Here is an 18,446-nt window from a genome sequence, read left to right as displayed (position 1 = left end):
GACAGACATCTCTTGCTGGCCAGTCAAGAACTGATCTTTGCTGGGGCTCTGGCTTCTGCAGAATAGGGTTATGCAGAGGTTTAAAAGTTCTAGCAGCTTTGGTTTTGGAGTTTTATCCCAGAGTTAAGTTCCAACAAGCTTGTCTTTTGACCCTCATTATATAGTTAAAAGAGGATTTCTCTTATATATGCCATACCCCATTGTTTTACTTAAATTGTAGCTATGCAAAAATACTAACCGATCATTGTACATCATATCACTAAAGAGGGGTTCACATGCCTAAGACTGCAGTGCCTACTCATTAGCTTTTGTGTTTTTCAAAGTTAGTTAAAACTTCTCAAGGCCTACTTGTCTTTATGCTTTGTTAGTGGGATATACTGTCAGGATAGCATTGCTTAATCAGTGGTAGCCTGTGACTCTTTGCATCTTTGAAATACACTAACTATTTAAAATAACCCCTATTGGCTACAACAATATTTCTAGCAACAGCAAGAGCAGATACTTTTTATTATCAGAAAGAAACTTAAGATGAGCTTTTCTATTCTCTCCCCCTTTTCATGACTTTGTGAATTTCGTTGCTATCTCCTGTTAGGGCTGCAGCTGGTCCTTTTCTATCTGGTCTGCCTATACCAAGGCCAAATTCTACTGACACTAGTTTTTTGTGTCCAGCTTATGGTGGTTGAGCCTACAAGATGGCTGCGGGTTATGCTAAGTCTATACACAAGATAGCTGTGAGTCATGTCAAGTTAAGGCCTGTAATTACAACCCAGTGGTTCTCATTCTCCTTTCATACCAGCAAAACTAGGAGTAACTCCACTTGAAGCACTGGTGTATGAGAAAGTGGAATTAGACCCAATATGTATAGCAGTGAAGTGCTTTTCAAGTTGCCTGATGGGTACCTGTAGGATTTCAGTACTGTCTGTCTATGTAAGGTGGTGCTCAACTGCTTTCAGAAAGGCATTACCAACAGAACTCTGAATGGATACACCAGCCCCACTGAGAATCCAGGCTGTCTCAGCTGACCAGGAGAGATTTACATTGTTCATAAGAGAATCTAGAGAAGCAGTGCTGAATGAGGTAACTGTAGTATATGCTCATCCATTCAAGCACTGTCCAAATCATCTGATAACCAAGCAGCTGCCAGAAGGATTGGCTGAAATCGCATTTATGAAAGAATACCTCCTGAAGAATCCAAATGGCAACAAAGTGTGATGCTCCTACCCATGCGTAGGACGAGCACAAAGATGCATTTTGTTTTAAATGAGCAGTTGTAGAAAGGACTCAGTTGAATTTCATGTTGTGATGCTTCCTTCTTGCTCAGAGGGGCAGCCGTGTTAGTCTGGATCTGTAAAAGCAGCAAAGAATCCTGTGGCACCTTATAGACTAACAGACATTTTGGAGCATGAGCTTTCGTGAGTGAATACCCACTTTGTCAGATGCATGCATCTGATGAAATGGATATTCACCCACAAAAGCTCATGCTCCAAAACGTCTGTTAGTCTATAAGGTGCCACAGGATTCTTTGCTGCTTTTCCTTCTTGCTGTTTACTGGTGAGTGTAAGTATCATAATCTGAAGCTGATGTAATGGGATGGAAACAAGTTACGGGAATGGGGAGTTTAGGAGGATAGAAACGATGATGGGAAATTAAATCACCTGGTTCTTGTCAAAGCAGCTTTCTGACTATGAGATAAGGGACAAAAGATGCCAAGAGGAGAGTGTGCACCACAGTGCTGCTGCCTTTAGGAAACAATAACTCCTTTTTTGTCCCATCAAAATGCTTGAGGGTTCATACAAATATGCTTATCAGACGGGAGCACGTGAGATGTGGTGATGGCTGACAAAGCACTAAGGTAAACAGTCCAGATAAGCCTGGATAGGAAAAGTTTGAGAGGGAAACTATATTTAGAGGCACTCCCTGGAGAATCTAGCATAATTACAAGGGGAATGATTTCACCCTCATGTATGCTGGCGTTAATTAGGATTGACACCACTGAAGTGAGTGTAGTTAGCCTAATGAAAGAGAAAATGAGGCCCAGTGTGTATTTCCTGTGTTACATCCAATTTTGGGACTCCCCCAGGAGGTTCCGGTTTCTATTATTTAGAAGGATGTGATACTCCTATTGCATACTTCTCTCCTCATTTTGCTTGTAGTCAGAAGCACAAAGCTACTTATAGCAGAGAAAATAGGTATGACACTAAAAGCTAATGCATATGAATGAAGAAATGGATCAGTAGACTATTTGGAAATAGGCAGGGAAACCTAAGACACAATGGGCCTGATTCACCACAGGTTAGTGTAGTTTTACACAGCTTTAATCCACTGAACTTACATTAGCAAATAAATAAATATAATAAATGGAACAGAGCAGTGGTGATTCAGGGCCAATATGTATGTACAACATGAAGTCAGAGCTAACAAGATAGTGGGTGGAAGATTACATGGATGGTAAAAGCTACCTTGTGAAGAATAAGAGAGCCTGGGTAGAGATGCTTGTAAGAGGGCTGAAGTCCATTTAAAAATCACAAGTGAATTGAGTTTTCTTTGTGAATGTCAGTGATTTTCAGAGAAACAACTGACCGGCCTCCCAGTAGGAGCAGCTGGGAGAGGAATGATGCTCAAGCAGTAGCAATGTCCCTTGATGGGGGAAAAAATATTTTTCCCCAGCCCAAAATATGGAGCATAGGGTCTGCAGTATGGCCAGATATTAAGTAAGGGGATCAACTGCTCTATATAACCTTCTTTATAGTGGTACAGAAACAAATATGCTGCTGGCACAGCATCAAGGAACTTCTGATAAGGAAGGTGGCCATTAGCCCCACCATCATCAGGGAGAAAAGGGGAAGCCAGCAAGCATCAGTTCCGGGCAGAGAAGAATGTGGGAAACAGCAGCTGCCAGTTGTTGTCTCTTGCTCTCTCTCTGCTTACAGGGCCTTCTACCCTTTTTTCCTGACTGATCCACTATCCCAAGCATTTCTTCAGGCACTGCTTCTGTTTAAGCCAACCAATCGGAAAACAGAATTCATAGCATGTGACTTAGGTATACATCTAGGAAAAGAAAATGTAGGCCATACTTACAGGACGAGGGACTCCATTCTGGGAAACCGTGACTCTGACAAAGATTTGGGGGTCATGGTGGATAATCAGTTGAACATGAGCTCCCATTGTGAGGCTGCGGCTAAAAAGGCTAATGTGATCTAGGAAGGCATAAGCAGGGGGATTTCAAGTAGGAGCCGAGAGGTTATTTTATCTCCGTATTTGGCACTGGTGTAGCAACTGTTGAAATACTGAATAACAATTCAAGCAGGATGCTAATAAATCAGAGTGGGTTCAGAGAAGAGCCATAGGAATGATTAAAGGATTCGGAATCATACCATATAGCAATAGACTCAAGAAGGTCCATCTATTTAGCTTAACAAAGAGAAGGTTAAGGGGTTACTTGATCTACCTATATGGGGGACAAATATTTAATAGTGGGCTCATCAGTCTAGCTGAGAAAGGTATAGCAGAATCCAGTGGCTGGAAGTTGAAGCTAATTCAGACTAGAAATAAGGTGTACATTTTTAACCATGGACAGTAATTAACCATTGGAACAATTTACCAAGGGTTGTGGTAGATTCTCTATCCTGACAATTCTAAAACCAAGATTGGAAGCTTTCTAAAAGATCTGCCCAAAGAATTATTTTGGGGAAGTTCAGTGGCCTATTTCTCCTTCTGGATTTTGAATGGGGTTTTATCCATTAGGCGCGCTTTGAGCATGCCAACCAAATCAGGCCCTGCAGGGAAAATAGTCAGACAAACACCTATCTTCCCCCAGTTCATGGGTTGTGCTGGGGCTTAGGCTGGAGATGGGTGTCTAGACTTCTAAAGCGAGGCAGCAGTGTGCATGCCCAGAGGTAGAAACCTAGATGCCTAGGGAACTTTTGCAGTGGAAATGTAGATGCTGAGTGAGTTTAGGCATCCCCAGGATTAGATGGCAGCTGAACAGGAGTTTTGTGGATCGCAGTGGAGCCTAAAACTGGGACTTAGGCACCTAAGTATCTGGGCCCTTATATGAGAGCCTGTTCAGAACAGTGGCATTTTCGTTGCCAAGTCTATGCTCAGACAACTAAACTATGACTCTCTTTAGGGAAGGAAGGCCTGGAATATATGACCACTGCAAACAGAAGGTGTGATGTATTTAACGAAGAGTAGAGGGGAAAATTGGGATTCAGATGGCAACAGCATGTTATCAATAAAAAAAATGGAGTAGCTTTTTGAGGACAATCATTTAGAAGCACAAAGGTACTTTGAGGTTTGTGAAGCAACTTTCAGATTCATTTCGGACATAGCACATGCAAGCATGGCAGATGGAAAGAAATGAAAAATGAAGGGCATGGGCGAAAGGTAGCTGAAGGGATGGTAGTGGAGTAAGAGAAATACATCAAGTGCCAAACAGGATAATATGGAAACAGTGAGTCACCTCATTCATGTCAAAACATAGGAAGATGTAATCTAATTCATACGTGCCTCAACCTTGAACTTTATCCTCTAGTGACAAACAGTTCAGCAAAAGATGACAACACACAGTCTTTATTGTTTGAAGTCCTTCTAATAGCAACACTGCAGGGTCACTTATCTTGAAGTGCAGCATTTAAATAGAGAATTAGAATCTTTGCTGGCCAACCTGTTTTGTAGCTCAATGTGTGTGTCAGGGTTAAGACATTTTGGATACTCCTTACATTATAACTAACGCTGTAGCCTTGAAAATTTCTTTGGCATGGACAGTAGTTTTCAGTCATGAGTGTTATCTCCTTTAAGAAATGTATAAAATAAAATGTGACAGCAGAGCAAAATATTTTACAGGCAAAGGGGCATTTCATAATAATGGAATAATAACTGCAAAAGGCAGAAAGGATAAGTACAAATGCAGAAATGCATTTTCAAAACAATATGTAATTATTCTGCAGCTGTTACTCATGTTGAGTAGCACTTACTCATGTGAATTAATTCCACTAACCACTAACTTCAATCAACTCATGATTAAGGCAACAAGATAACATAACTTCTAGCAGGTAGCTGATCCTCCTCATGGTATGCTGCCACCAGCAATTACTGCTTATCAACTAAAATTATGAAAAGAGTAAAATGGATGGCAGAAAGAAATGTATGCTTCAGCAGCAAGGAAATCATTAATCTGTCAAAAGAGCTATAAGATTTCTATGGGACTACTAGTGGAAAAAAGTGTTACTCACTTTAAGTAAAGGTGGCAGAACTGGGCCGTGGTAGGTGATTACTGCTACTGATTAGCTGCATATTGTGCACAAAACTAGTCTATGCAAAAAACTCCTGTTATTACTGTTACTCCATCCTCCTTCTCCATGCCTGTTTGTTTGTTTCACACATCTGTTAGCTGGAAGCCCTTTGAGGCAATGTTTGTAATTTACCATATATTTGTCCAGGGCCTACCATAGTCAGGTCCATACTGACCTGGGGACTCTAAGCCCTGCTACAATATAAATAAGAAATACTACTACTAAAGACAGAAGCAGTGTTAAATATTGTGACGATCCCCAGTAATATTTGATTACATAGTGCTTCAAATCTCAACTACATCCATCATACGGTATACATATTTGATAAAAATGTCAAGCATTTGTCAAATACTAAACTACATGTAACGCGAGTGACTGAAAAATTGGAGCACTTTCAAGAAGGTTTTTGATCTGGGAAAGAAGCAAGCAGTCTAAGTAAGACTGATGTGCATTTCCTATCAAAATAATTAACCAGAAAGTAAAAATAATTACAAACTGGGCTAATGAGTAGAAACATCTGTCAGAATAAATTCTGTTTCTTCACAAGGCAGGATTAATATTAGTTTGTGTAACAGTAGCAGCTAGGGACCCTGTACAAACACACACTGATAGACAATTGCTGTTTCAGAGAGCTTTCAATCTAAATGGCCACAATTGACAAAAGGTGGAAGGGACCAGAGGCACAGGAAGGTGAATGACTGGCACAAGATAACACAACAAGTTAGTGACAAAGCCAGGATTAGAACTCAGGTCTCCTGACTCTCAGAACCTATATTCTATTTACTAGACAGCATTCCCTCAAAATAACACACTATAAGCTTCCAATTATCCTTCCACCAGCTATGACAAAAGAAAAAATAAAGGTAAAAGTGCACCGATGCTCAAATGTGGTTAAGAACAAGAGGTGAGCTTTATCTTGAAGTTTTAATACATGGCAAATGGATGAAATGCCATGCTTGATGGAGATGTAACAAAGAAAATCAAGCAAGTAACTTCATTCACTTGAGAGGGTGATTTGAGGAGTTTTTGTCTCTCCTCAGTGCTCTTCTCTTGCTGCTCTTTTCCAAATCCCCAAATTCATAGCTGTTGAAGTATTACATTTCTTTTGTCCTCTATAGTACACATTTCAAAATATTAGCTGATAAACAGTAATGACTGATGGCAACATAGCATGAAGAAGATAAGCTTCTTGCCAGCTGTTCTGTATATGCAGTGAAGAACTGTTAACAGCTATTGGAGTTGATAAAATCCCTAAATTGTTATGTATCTGTTGGACAACTGCCGTGTTAGACATATCATATAGGAATAATCATTATTGCTCTCATCGGTAGGTGCAATGGAAAGTTGCCAGGCTGATAACCATCTGTAATCTAAAATAATCAATAATCAACTGCCTCCCTCCAGCCCAACTACTCACTTGAGCTCTGAATCAGTGACTGATTCTCTTTGACTTCAGTGGCACTGGATTGAGCCCTTGAAATGGAAAGGAAAACAAACCAACCCCAACACATTATCTATAAACTATCCCTTACTTTTCATCTGTGGAATACATCTGCTACTGGGATAAATTCTGTGCAGCCCCATGTTGTTTGGCCAAATCGAAATGTGAAGATAGTGAAGGCTAGCTCAGTAATATGTCTTTAAATTGGTATTAGAGAGTCTGAGTGTAAGGGATCTAAATTGGTGTGATTCATAGATTTTTAAGACCAAAATGATCTAGTTTGACTTCCTGCATATCACAGGCCATGGAACTTTCCTGATTTAGTTCTTTAAATCCAATAGCTTTGGTTGAATTAGAGCCTGTGTTTTAGAAAAACATCCAGTCTTGATGGGGGAAAAATGTTCCTGTGCTGGAGAATCCACCAGTATCTTTGGTAAGTTGTTTCAGTGGTTAATTGACCTCACTTTAAAAACTCTCCTTGTTTGTAGTCTGCTTCAACCTCCAATCATTGGATCTTCTTAAACCTTTGTCTGCTAGATTGAAGAGCCCTCTGTTATTACATTTCTGTTTTCTATGTAAGTATTTATAGATGTGATCAAGTCACTTCTTGACCTCCTCTTTGGTAAGCAAAATAGACTGAGTTCCTTGAGTTTTCACTTGCCTGGAAGACATGGATGCATGTATAAGAAAAGACTGGGTGGGACCTTCTTAACTTATAACCTCCTGATAGCTGCACTGTTACTTATCAAATACATAACAGTAAAAGCAGTTCATAGAGTTGTCTTTCTACTTGATAGGAGAGGAATGTATGTTTATGATGTGGGCACTGTAAAGAGTTATGATTTAACTCTTTGTTTCCTTGCTTTTATGTGCTTGGATTTGGTAAATGATGTGATGGGTATGAATACTGTTGTCACCTAGCAACTATGTTGTTGTTTTTAAGCAGTTATCTTTTGCTTTTGGAATTTTACTGTATTCTATGCCTAGATAGTATGGGAATGGCACTATAAAAATATCTGAGGTAAATGGAGACTGGGCTTTTCTTTGTTTAGTTTAAAAAATATATATTATGTGTTTAAAAAATGGCTGCTCTTCACATCCCACAACTTCTTCCCTAATACTTATTATGCATAAGCATATCTCTGTCAACACTGTGGCAGAGTTAAAATGGGAGTACATATAATTTTGAAATGGATTTACTCAGAATAGGCTTCAGAGTATATTGATTGATTTTAAAAGCCCTTAATTTAACATGCATTTGTATAACTGAACCAACAACATTCATTCACGGATGTTTCAGCATGTATGGAGATTTGTAAGCATACTACAACGTAGGAACTGAGGTTCAAGTTCCATAAGCAGCTTCTTTTTGGAATTACTGCCATCACAGTCAAGCAATTTAGGCCCTAAAATTTTGTCTCTCTTTGTCATAAACAGATAGTTAAGGGTTAATGTCTCTTTTACCTGTAAAGGGTTAAGAAGCTCAGTAAACCTGGCTGACACCTGACCAGAGGACCAATAGGGGGACAAGATAATTTCAAATCTTGGTGGAGGGAAGTCTTTGTTTGTGATTTTTGTTTTGTTCGTTGTTCGCTTTTGGGACTGAGAGGGACGGGACATCAATCCAGGCTCTCCAAATCTTTCTGAATCAGTCTCTCATGTTTCAAACTTGTAAGTAATTAGCCAGGCAAGGCGTGTTAGTCTTATGTTTGTTTTCTCAACTTGTAAATGTTTCTTTTTGCTGGAAGGATTTTACCTCTGTTTGCTCTAACTTTGAACCTAAGTTAGAGGGGGTTTCCTCTGGGCTATATGAATCTGAATACCCTGTAAAGCATTTTCCATCCCGATTTTACAGAGATGATTTTTAACTTTCTTTCTTTTTTTTAAGAATCTGATTGATTTTTCCTTGTTTTAAGATTCAAGGGGACTGGGTCTGGACTCACCAGGGATTGGTGGGGGGAAAGGAGGGAGGAATGGTTAATTCCTCCTTGTTTTAAGATCCGAGGGGTTTGGATCTGTGTTCACAAGGGAAGTGGTGAAGCCTCTCAAGGCAATCCAGGGAGGGGAAAATTTTGGGGGGACAGAGTGCCCCAGACACTGAAATTCTGGGTGGTGGCAGTGTTACCAGATCTAAGCTAGTAATTAAGCTTAGAAGAGTCCATGCAGGTCCCCCACATCTGTACTCTAAAGTTCAGAGTGGGGAAAAACCTTGACATGGTGAGCAGCGGTGTGGGATTTTTAGGAACTAAAAGCCAGTAGGATTTTTTTCCTCTCCTTTCTAGCTGCTTAGAAAGCAGCCTGAGGGCAAAGGTGTTAATTTTTTAACAAGGGTCTTTGTTAAGAGGAGGCTTCAAGCTGTGAGCAAGCAGCCAGCAAAAGGGAATTTACAAGCTGAATTGTTTTCTTTCTTTCTACCTCTCCGGTAGAGCTAGTTAGGAAGTCTCTGTTAACCAAGCAGCCCTGCTGAGTGCATCCCAAGTTTCAGTGAGCTGCAGGGGAGTGTGGCCAGCACAAGAAAGTTTTCCTTATAATCACTGTGGATTATAAGGAAAATCATACCCCAACCTTTACACAAATTGTCATGAGATCTTTAAAATTGATACAGACATTCAAGGACCTAGGGTATTGATTTTCAAAAGTAACTATTGATTTTGGATTCCTCAGTATTTGGATGACCAACTTGAGATGGTTTTCAGAAAGTGCTGAGAACCTGCCCTCTGTCCCTCTACCATGTCTCAAGCTGGGCACCAAATATCATAAGTCACTTGAAAATTTTTGCCTTTATTTTTAGGGTTGCAGCAGAAATACCCACATAAAATAAAATGCACAGTCTCAAAATCCTGTGGGCTCCCTTGCTCCCTCTTCTGGCTCTTCAGAAATATTTAGCAAACATACCAAGTCCAGTTCTTAGGGGCTGATTCAAAGCCCACTGAAGTCAATGGGAGTCACTCTAGTGCAAAAAACCCACTATCATCACTGGTGCTGATGTGCACTTTTGGTGGAGGACACAGCAAAGAGACCAGCGATTAAATAAACATTGAAAGTGAAACACTCCAGCCCCTCAAAAGCGTTCCTTCCAAGTCAGAGATGAGGTATACTTGCTGGCCTTTAGGAAGACTATATTCCTGCTTCCAGTGCTGTGCTTGATCTGTGGATAATCCAGAGCACTTTGGTGGCTTCCAGTCTTCAGAGTGCTTCCTAGGCTTTTCACCTGGTATCAGTCATAAACATTCTCCTATAGAGTATGAAATCCAGCACTAAGAAACTGAAAGCAACACACTGACTTCACTGATTTTCCATTACCAGTCTGAGAGAAATAAATTAAGTAAATAACAGTATAAATGGTGATGAGTACATTGCATTTTATTTTAAATTTTTTTTTTAATAATCTAAAAGTGACTAGTGAAATTAAGAGTATATATGTTTGCAGGATCTGGGCCTGAATTGAAACTTGTAAAACAGATAAACAAACATGTTTGTTTACAAAATATTTTGTAAATTTACACCACCCTGTATATTTACTTAAAACTAGAAAGCCCTCCTTCCTAAAAAAATAAAATTAAATAAACACAATTCCCCACCCCCCCAATCACTGTATAACAAAACATCTTTCAACTGCAACAGTGGATTCCTATACAGCTAGTGTTGACTGTTCTCTCTTCTTAGAAAAGAGTGCAGCAGTAAGAGGCTCTTGGGGTGGTTTTATAATTCCCTTTTCTCTTCTCTACATCCCTTCATCCCTTCCACCATTTCTTTTCTTTCTGCTTATGTCATTACATGACTTAAATATGAATCAAATATATATGTCTGGGGCTTTATATTTGCATTTTTCACATCTGGTTTGTGTCTTTATCGTTTTGAAATGTTATCTTAATTTAATAAAAAAAATAATAAAACTTTAAAACTAAAGTTAATGTAAAATTTGTACTAAACAGCTATCACCACCCTCAGGTTACAAACATCAGGCTAGAACATGCCCCCCTTTGCCATAACAAACCATGGGAGAGGCCAAGGGGAAAGAAGTCTCAGTGAGGATTCTAAAGTATTATGGTTTGCTAGGACTCTCTTTGGCTGTGGGGTATTCCCACAATGCAGGCAGGGGGAAAGACAATACAGCCACAGGCTTTTCTGCCCCTCCCACTGCTGTGCTTTCCATTCCCTGCTCCCAGCTTGCTCAACGTGATCATCTTAAACCCTGCAGATCCTAACCTTGCAAAATACTTTCATTCTGTGGGGTCTTTACTTGGGGAAAGGATGGATAATGCTGTGGAGGCAGATGAGTCATTCCCTTCCACATGGAAACAGTAGGGTTCACGAGTGGAAGGGACTTCCATGTGCTGATCTTGGAGGCATGATCTGGCCAGTGATATCACTATCACTGTCATTCATAGTACAGTTTATGGCCCTAGACCTGCAATACAACATTTTAATGTGTCAGTAATTTTTACTCAGTACCATGGATTAATTCACACTGAATTATTTAGTCAGCTTTAGCACACCATTATCACTAGGGCCCTACCAAATTTACAGTCATGAAAAATGCATCACGGACCATGAAATCAGGTCTTTTGTGTGCTTTTATCCTATACTATACTGATTTCATGGCAAGATCAGCGTTTCAAACTGGCGGTCCTGACCCAAGAGGGTGTTTGCAGGGGGTGTTGCAAGGTTATTTTAAGGGAGTAACAGTATTGCCACCCTTACTTCTGTGCTGCCTTCAGAGTCGGGCAGCTGGAGAGTGGTGGCTGTTGGCCAAGCGCCCAGCTCTGAAGGCAGCATCACGCCAGCAACAGTGCAGAAGTAAGCATGGCAATACCATACCATGCTATCCTTACTTCTGCACCACTGCCTTCAGAGCTGGGTGGCCGGAGAGTGGCAGTGGCTGACTAAGGGGCCAGCTCTGCAGACAGCAGCATAGAAGTAAGGGGAGCAGTACCGCAACCCTCCCTACAATAACCTTGCAACGCTCCTCACAATTCCTTTTTGGGTCAGGAGCCCTACAATAACCACACTATGATACTTCAGATTTAAATAGCTGAAATCATGAAATTTACAAATTTATGACTATGAAATTGACCAAAATAGTCTGAATTTGGTAGGGCCCTAATGATCACTCAGAACGTCATAGTAACAGTGAGCATAAAACTTCCTACTCCAAAGGACAGGCCGCCATCTTTCTCTAGTTGATGTAGAGGGCCTAAAATGGTGTGATTCTTGCCAAGACAACAGTGCAGATAAACATTAGCTGAGTATTGCAATAGCACTGTGATTGTAGGGTCCAAGCCTGCAAGCAATTTTACACAGGTGAAATAAATGGTACTATTAATTTAAGTGAAGTATTCCCATACATAGGTTTTGTAGTATTGGCACCAGCATTTGCTGCAAATGTTAGCGTTTTTCCTCGAATAATAATTGACAAATAATAAACTTTATTATACAAATAATTAACAAACATTATACTAGTTCTAACAGGAACTAATGTGAAATTCTTAGGTGGCCTCTGGATTCTAAAGAAAGATCTGAGCTCCTGAGAAACCCTGATATTTGAGGATGAGTTTTGTAAATATGTATTGAAATAGATATAACCTAAGATTTCAAAAGTTATTAGTGATTTTGGGTGCCTCAGTTTTTGGGAGGTCTAAAGACACTTAAAGGGATCTGATTGTCAGACAGTGGGAGCTCAGCACTTCCAGACAATCAGGCTGGGTTAAGGTCTCTTAAATTGGGCACTCAAAATTGCTAATCTCTTGATTAAAATACATCATAATGCATATGAGTGCTACTGCCCTCTCCTGGCTGGAATCTGAACTACAGATCTGTGTGTCATATTTGCTGAACATTGAAGATTTCTCCTTTTAGCTCACTGGAATGGGTTACCTAAGCATTGGAATGGGTTACCCAGGGAGGTGGTGGAATCTCCTTCCTTAGAGGTTTTTAAACTTAGGGTGGACAAAGCCCTGGCTGGGATGATTTAGTTGGGAATTGGTCTTGCTTTGAGCAGGGGGGTTGGACTAGACGACTCCTGAGGTCCCTTCCAACCATGATATTCTATGATTCATGCTGTAGGAGTTTGTGCTAAGTAGCAGGATGATCTGAATCCTGCTTATCCTTTTTTGACTGGAAATTGTGTTCGACATAGAGACAGCTGAGAGGTTGCTAGGTGGTCATGGATCAAGTTTTACGCTCAGTTACGATGACGTTCTGAGCAGGGCCATCCCTAGGGGAGTGAGGGGCCTGGGACATAGGCACCGAGTTTCTATCTACCCGGAGGGGTTGTGCTCCCTCAGCAGCTGCCCAGGCCCTGCCCCCACTCACTCCTTCCCCCAAGGCCCTGCTCCTGCCTCTGCCCCGCCTCTTCCCTGCTCAGTTCTGCCCCATCCCTGAGCACACTGTGCCCCTGCTCCTTCCCCCTCCCCCTAGTGCCTCCAGAAACCATGAAACATCTGGGGGAGGGGGAGGTGCTGATCAACAGGCAGGTTGGTAGGAAGGCTCCTCCTCACCACCTTCTCCCGCCTCACCTCCCTGCCCACCTCCTCATGTAGTGCTGGGCCCCCCAAAGCATGAGGCCCATGGAGGTTGCCCCAATTTGCCTTACTCTAGGGACAGTTTTGGTTCTGAGTGATAATTAGGGCCCTACCAAATTCATAGTCCATTTTGGTCAATTTCACTGTCGTAGGATTTTTAAATTTGTTTTCAGCTATTTAAATCTGAAGTGTTAGAGTGTTGTAGTTGTAGGGATCCTGACTCAACAAGGAATCATGGGGAGGGGGGGTGTCACAAGTTATTTGTAGAGAAGATTGCAGTACTGCTCCCCTTCTGCACTGCTGCTTGCAGGGCATGGATCATTCATCAGGGACAGAAACAATGAAAAGCCTCTTTAAAATGGTGTTAGAGGAAAACTACTGAGTTTCTCTTTTTTATTCTGTATATTTTTAGTGGTTTTTTTAATACACAAAATGGAGATAATATGAAGAGACATATAATCATAGCATGGAAAAATGTAGATTGTAAAATCCAAAGGATTAAATGAATAAAGTAAAAGATTGTTTGTCCCCTATTTTGCAGGTGCTGGTAAATGCTCACCATTCCTTCAGAGATACTTCGCAGATTATTTTGGGGCTTCTTGCAGATGCAAATTGGGTGTGTGGCCAGCAGGAGGAAGGAAGAGGAAGTGAGAGCAGCAGCAGCAGAGTGTGTGTTGAGTCTGATGATGGGATAGAGTCAGAAACACCAAAACAGCAGCGGTAAAAAGCCCAACTTCAATGGTGGGAGAGGGGCGGGCTGGGGAAAGGAAGCGGCGGAGCTGCCTGGCGCTCTCTGCAGTAGGGCAGCAAACTTCACCCCGGCTCCACTCTGCACTTGGCTGCTGGGCGTGAAGGTGGTGCCTGGGTTTTTAAGGTACTTTCGTTTCCGTTTGGGCAGATCTGGTGGGGGGCGGGAGGGATGCACGGTGTGCTGAGAAGGGTGCTGGGGGGGGGCACTGCGGCGGGGGTGCCCCTGGCAGTGCAGTAGGGGGGGGCACGTTGCTGTGGACGCTGGAGGAGCCCAGGGGAAGGGGCCAAGGTGGAGATGCCGCTGGGGCGCGGGCGGCGCGGTGGGAGGACGGGGTGGCAGGATGCTGGCTGCGTGGCGGGTGGCAGGCGGCTGCAGGAGGAGAGCCCGCAGCTGGTCAGGGGTGACGGCTGCGGGGGGTGGTGGGAGACGTGCCCCCTTCGCTTCGTTGCCGGGCCCGCCTCGGGGAGCGTGGCCGCGGCTGTGCGGGGGAAGGGGGAAGCGGCTGACATCGCGCTGAGGAAGAGGAAACGCAGCCGCCCTCCCTCGTGCTTGTCAGCGCGCCCGGCTGCCCCGTGTCGCGGCCGAGGGCGCCCGGGGCGGGGGCGCAGCCTCCCTACCCTTTGCGGCTGCCCCAGCCCCGGCGAGCGCCGCGCTCCTTTGCCTCCACAGCCCCGGGCGCTGGGTGTGGGGGTGGGAGCAGCTCTTTGCTCCTTTCCCTCAGCCGCTAGCCCGGCCCCCTTTTCCCAAACTGCCCTTCCACCTCGCGCCCCCGCTCCCGTGACACTACCTGCCCCCGTCTGCCTCTCATCGCTGCCCAGTCCTCCCCCGACTGCCCCCACCCAGTCACTCTCCAGAAACAAGAGGCTTTAGTGCGGGTGTGCTGTTTTTGTCATGGGGGGGGGGTGTTGCTGATTGATGTGTCTCCAGCCACCCGCAGATCCCGCTCTGCTGGTCCTGTTGTTCCAAAGTGCTTGGTCGTGGCAACTTGGTCTTACAGACAGTTGACCTCATAAAGTGGGTTGGGAACATCTGTGTTAGCAATTGCGTGTACTCTGCAAATGCACTCAGGCAAACACAGGCTGTCTGCAGAGCGGTGGGTATTTAGTATGTCACTTGTGCATGTAGCTCTAATGCATAGAGGGGATCATTTTGAAGGTTTGATGTGCTCTTTAATATGTTGGTGGAGGAGGATGGTTGAACTAAGATTCTTCTCTTGCTCTCCTTCCCCTCCCAGCCCGGTTCCCTGCACACAAACTTGTGCTGGTTTAGTTAAGCTGATACAAGAATGGATGCTCTGTGGTTTTTTTTCTGTTTAAGAATGGCTTATTTTTGGTTTAGTTTATATCCGTTCCTAATCTATATAAGATAAACTAAAATAAGCTTGGTTTAAATTGAACTAAGAGTTGCTGGTGCCAAATAAGTTTAAAAAGAAACCTTAAGTTAAAGCAGTGCAACTCTGCATGTAGTCCAGCCCTTAGTTCACTGTTGTTAATTAGTCACCTTCTTCTGAGTTCATGCCTCTTCCCTTTGCCAAGAACTTTTACTCTCAGGAGTCCTCAGTAGGGGTTGCCTTTTCTGAGATCTGTACCCATAGCAATAAAAATGATCTGACCGAGGATGCATTTTCATATAAAAGTATTGTACGGGAATGTGGCTAGGAATTATGCATAGCCATAGCACACAACCCTTTAAACCAAGTGGGCATGAAATCCAAGAAGTGGAGTGCTCAGGTTTTTGGCTTCAAATCCATACAAAGTTTATTTTTGAATATCTTTCCTTTGCAGAACTAACACAACTGTCCAGCTCTCCCCTGAGAATGTAGATAAATTTTCAACGTTCCTGAAAAATAACAGTACATTTTAGAAGAGTCATATTTTATTATTACTTTTATAAGCCTATCTCTTAACCTGCCAAGGGTGAAATGTGGGACAAACACCCTGAAGAGAGAGCCAAAGATGATGATAGTGCCAGAAATGTATCATATGTTAACTTATTTAGCATAGACAATATTGTCTATAATCTTAGCTTCATGATATTGTATTTACATCACACATGCTTACACCTGAAATATGTTCGTAAGTATCGCATTATTCTTTAGACTTTGAGCCTAGGTTGTCGGAGTGTCCCTTATTAAAATCCTTAACAAGGGAAAAGTTGAGAAAGAACTAAAACCTTTATCATTCACAACTGGGATGTGGGGTAGGCAATTGGGTTATCTGTCTCATCAGTGGGTACCAGACCATGCTCTTTGTAGATGTTAGAGATCATTCAGTGTTCATGCGAACTGGCTTCTTTGCAATTACATACCGACTAGGTAGCTCAACCCATGCTGAATATTTCTCAATGCAGGAAAATACCTGCTTTTGAGTTCAACTTCTCTGTGGATCAGAAGTGTTCTGTTTTCCATGCCACCCAGTTCCATGATGGAAAATCTGTTTAATTCTAGTGGTATACTGACAGCTGTAATCTGACTGTGTAATAGTAATTAGGTAGGAAGGAGAAAGAGAACTAGTGGTAACTTACTGGTAAACCTTCCTGTGGTATAGCATTAAGGAAGCATGTGTGACAACACACATTTTAGGGAGTGATTAAATCATCTTGCAGCAACTTTTAAAATTCACTTGGGTTAGTTGGGTAATACTGAAGGTTAGCATCATGTTGCTGCATTAGCTGTATTAAACAGATACTGTTGTCAGACACTGCAGTTAGTGTAGCCCTTTGATCATTTCATTTGATTTAGTAATCTAGAGATATACCTAACTGTCAGTTTCTCCAGGCAGTGAGGCTGTGCATTTAAATGGGTTAATCATTTTTTGTAATCCTATTGAGAATCACAGTGCAGCATCATACAATTTGCCTTCTCTGTAGGTGCAGTTTAGGTAAGAATGTAGCTGTCTGAGCTTCCTTTATAAGGAGCAGAAAGAAATTGAGGATTTCTACCCTCTTGATCTTGAATTTTCCAGAAGTTGTTGAATTACGCTAGGAAAAATACGACAGAATTAAAGCTGAATGGATTTCGATGGCTGACTAGGTGAACTTTTTTACTGATCTATGCTAGAACAATTGTATTTTTATCAATAAAAGTACCTACGGTTTAACAATATATTTTATAGATTATATATGGAGAATATTTTTAGAAATGCAGTAGATTGATGCAAAACAATACTTCAACAATGATCTACTCCGTTCCACCTCTTAGCATTTAAGTGGATTGCATTGTGTTCATTGTTCTGACGGAGGTTATTTGATTTTTTTTTTTCCTTATGGTTAACTTGTTACATGCTGTCTACCAGTGTATAACCGAAAAAGTAAGTACTACTAGAGGTTTAATTGTTACTGAAATACTGCTGCATGTATGACACTTCCTTATAGCAATGCCCTTCTGAGTCAAATTGCAGATCTACAGTGCTGATGCTCCACCCTTCCTTCCGCTCTTTGTTTACTCTCCTAATAGAAATCTCTTTGATTATAAGGTTTGAGCTCACATATTTTCTTTACTGTGAAGTTCAGTCTTTTGAGAGGTGTTTGGATGTGAGCTCATGTTCTCCATGCTGACATAGACAATGCCTGAACATTTAAATATTGTTTCTTTCGTTAAATTTAGTAGATGTATTTAGTGCATGTGAAAGTGAGAGACTGATATCCGTGGCAAGACTGCAAGCTTTCCCACACAGCTCTTCCAGTCCACCTCCACACTGACATACAGTATGTACCTCCAGAATTGGGACTCACCTGTGTTGAGCTGATTGTCAATCATAGCACTAAAGTCTTTTGTGGTTCTATGACTTTGATAAGGATCTATTTGAGATTATGATGAGGCCATCAAACACAATTTCCTTTCCAAGTTGTGACCCTTTTATCACTGAAGTAAATGATGCATTTTGCTGTCAATAAATTGGAGAGGGTTTAGAGAAGAGCCACAAAAATGTTTAAAGGATTGGAAAACATGGTTTATAGACTCAGTCTGTTTAATTTGATGAAGAGAAGGTTAAAGGGTGGCTTGATCACGGTCTATAAGTACCTATATGGGGAACAGATATTTGACAGTAATCAAATTTGAAATTTGATAATAGGGGGCTTTTCACTCTAGCAGACCAAGGTACAATAAGATCCTGAAGTTAGACAAAGTCATACTAGAAATAGGGAACATTTTTTTAACCAATGAGGTAATTAAACTTTGGAACTACGGTGATGGTAGATTCACCATCACTGGCAATTTTAAAATCAAGGTTGGATGTTTTAAAAATACATGCTCAAGTTCAGACAGAAATTAATTCAGGGAAGTTCTATGTCTTGTATTTATACAGGAGGTTGGACCAGATAATCACAATTGTCTCTTTGGGCCTTATAAATCTCTGAATTATAGTCAATGAACCTTTTTGTCTGTCTTAGGTTCATGTGTGCTATATGTCCTTATCAAAGTATTTTAAAAAATA

General features: G+C 41.7%; 1 protein-coding gene and 1 long non-coding RNA gene across 3 annotated transcripts in view; one reads left to right on the top strand and one right to left on the bottom strand.

Annotated features, from left to right (window-relative positions):
• Nucleotides 1-9,500: 9,500 nt before the first annotated feature.
• Nucleotides 9,501-13,893, bottom strand: LOC115645983. The gene is made up of 2 exons (XR_003998889.1): nucleotides 13,819-13,893; nucleotides 9,501-9,970 (listed from the first exon to the last, which is right to left on the bottom strand). It is a non-coding gene; the product is annotated as an uncharacterized LOC115645983 (long non-coding RNA).
• The window catches only part of ELMO1 (engulfment and cell motility 1), a 464,971-nt gene continuing 460,417 nt past the window's right edge, over nucleotides 13,893-18,446 (top strand). The window contains exon 1 of one of the 2 annotated variants that reach the window (XM_030551368.1): nucleotides 13,893-13,979. The gene's annotated coding sequence lies outside the window, so the exon portion shown is untranslated. Of the gene's footprint in view, nucleotides 13,980-14,006; nucleotides 14,134-18,446 lie in introns of those variants that run through there. The other variant, XM_030551367.1, reaches the window with a different exon arrangement.

The sequence above is a fragment of the Gopherus evgoodei genome, chromosome 2 (assembly GCF_007399415.2).
Source record: "Gopherus evgoodei ecotype Sinaloan lineage chromosome 2, rGopEvg1_v1.p, whole genome shotgun sequence".
Lineage (NCBI taxonomy): Eukaryota > Metazoa > Chordata > Testudines > Testudinidae > Gopherus > Gopherus evgoodei.
The sequence above is the reverse complement of the archived record's forward strand: the minus strand, read 5'-3'. Positions and strand labels throughout refer to the sequence as shown.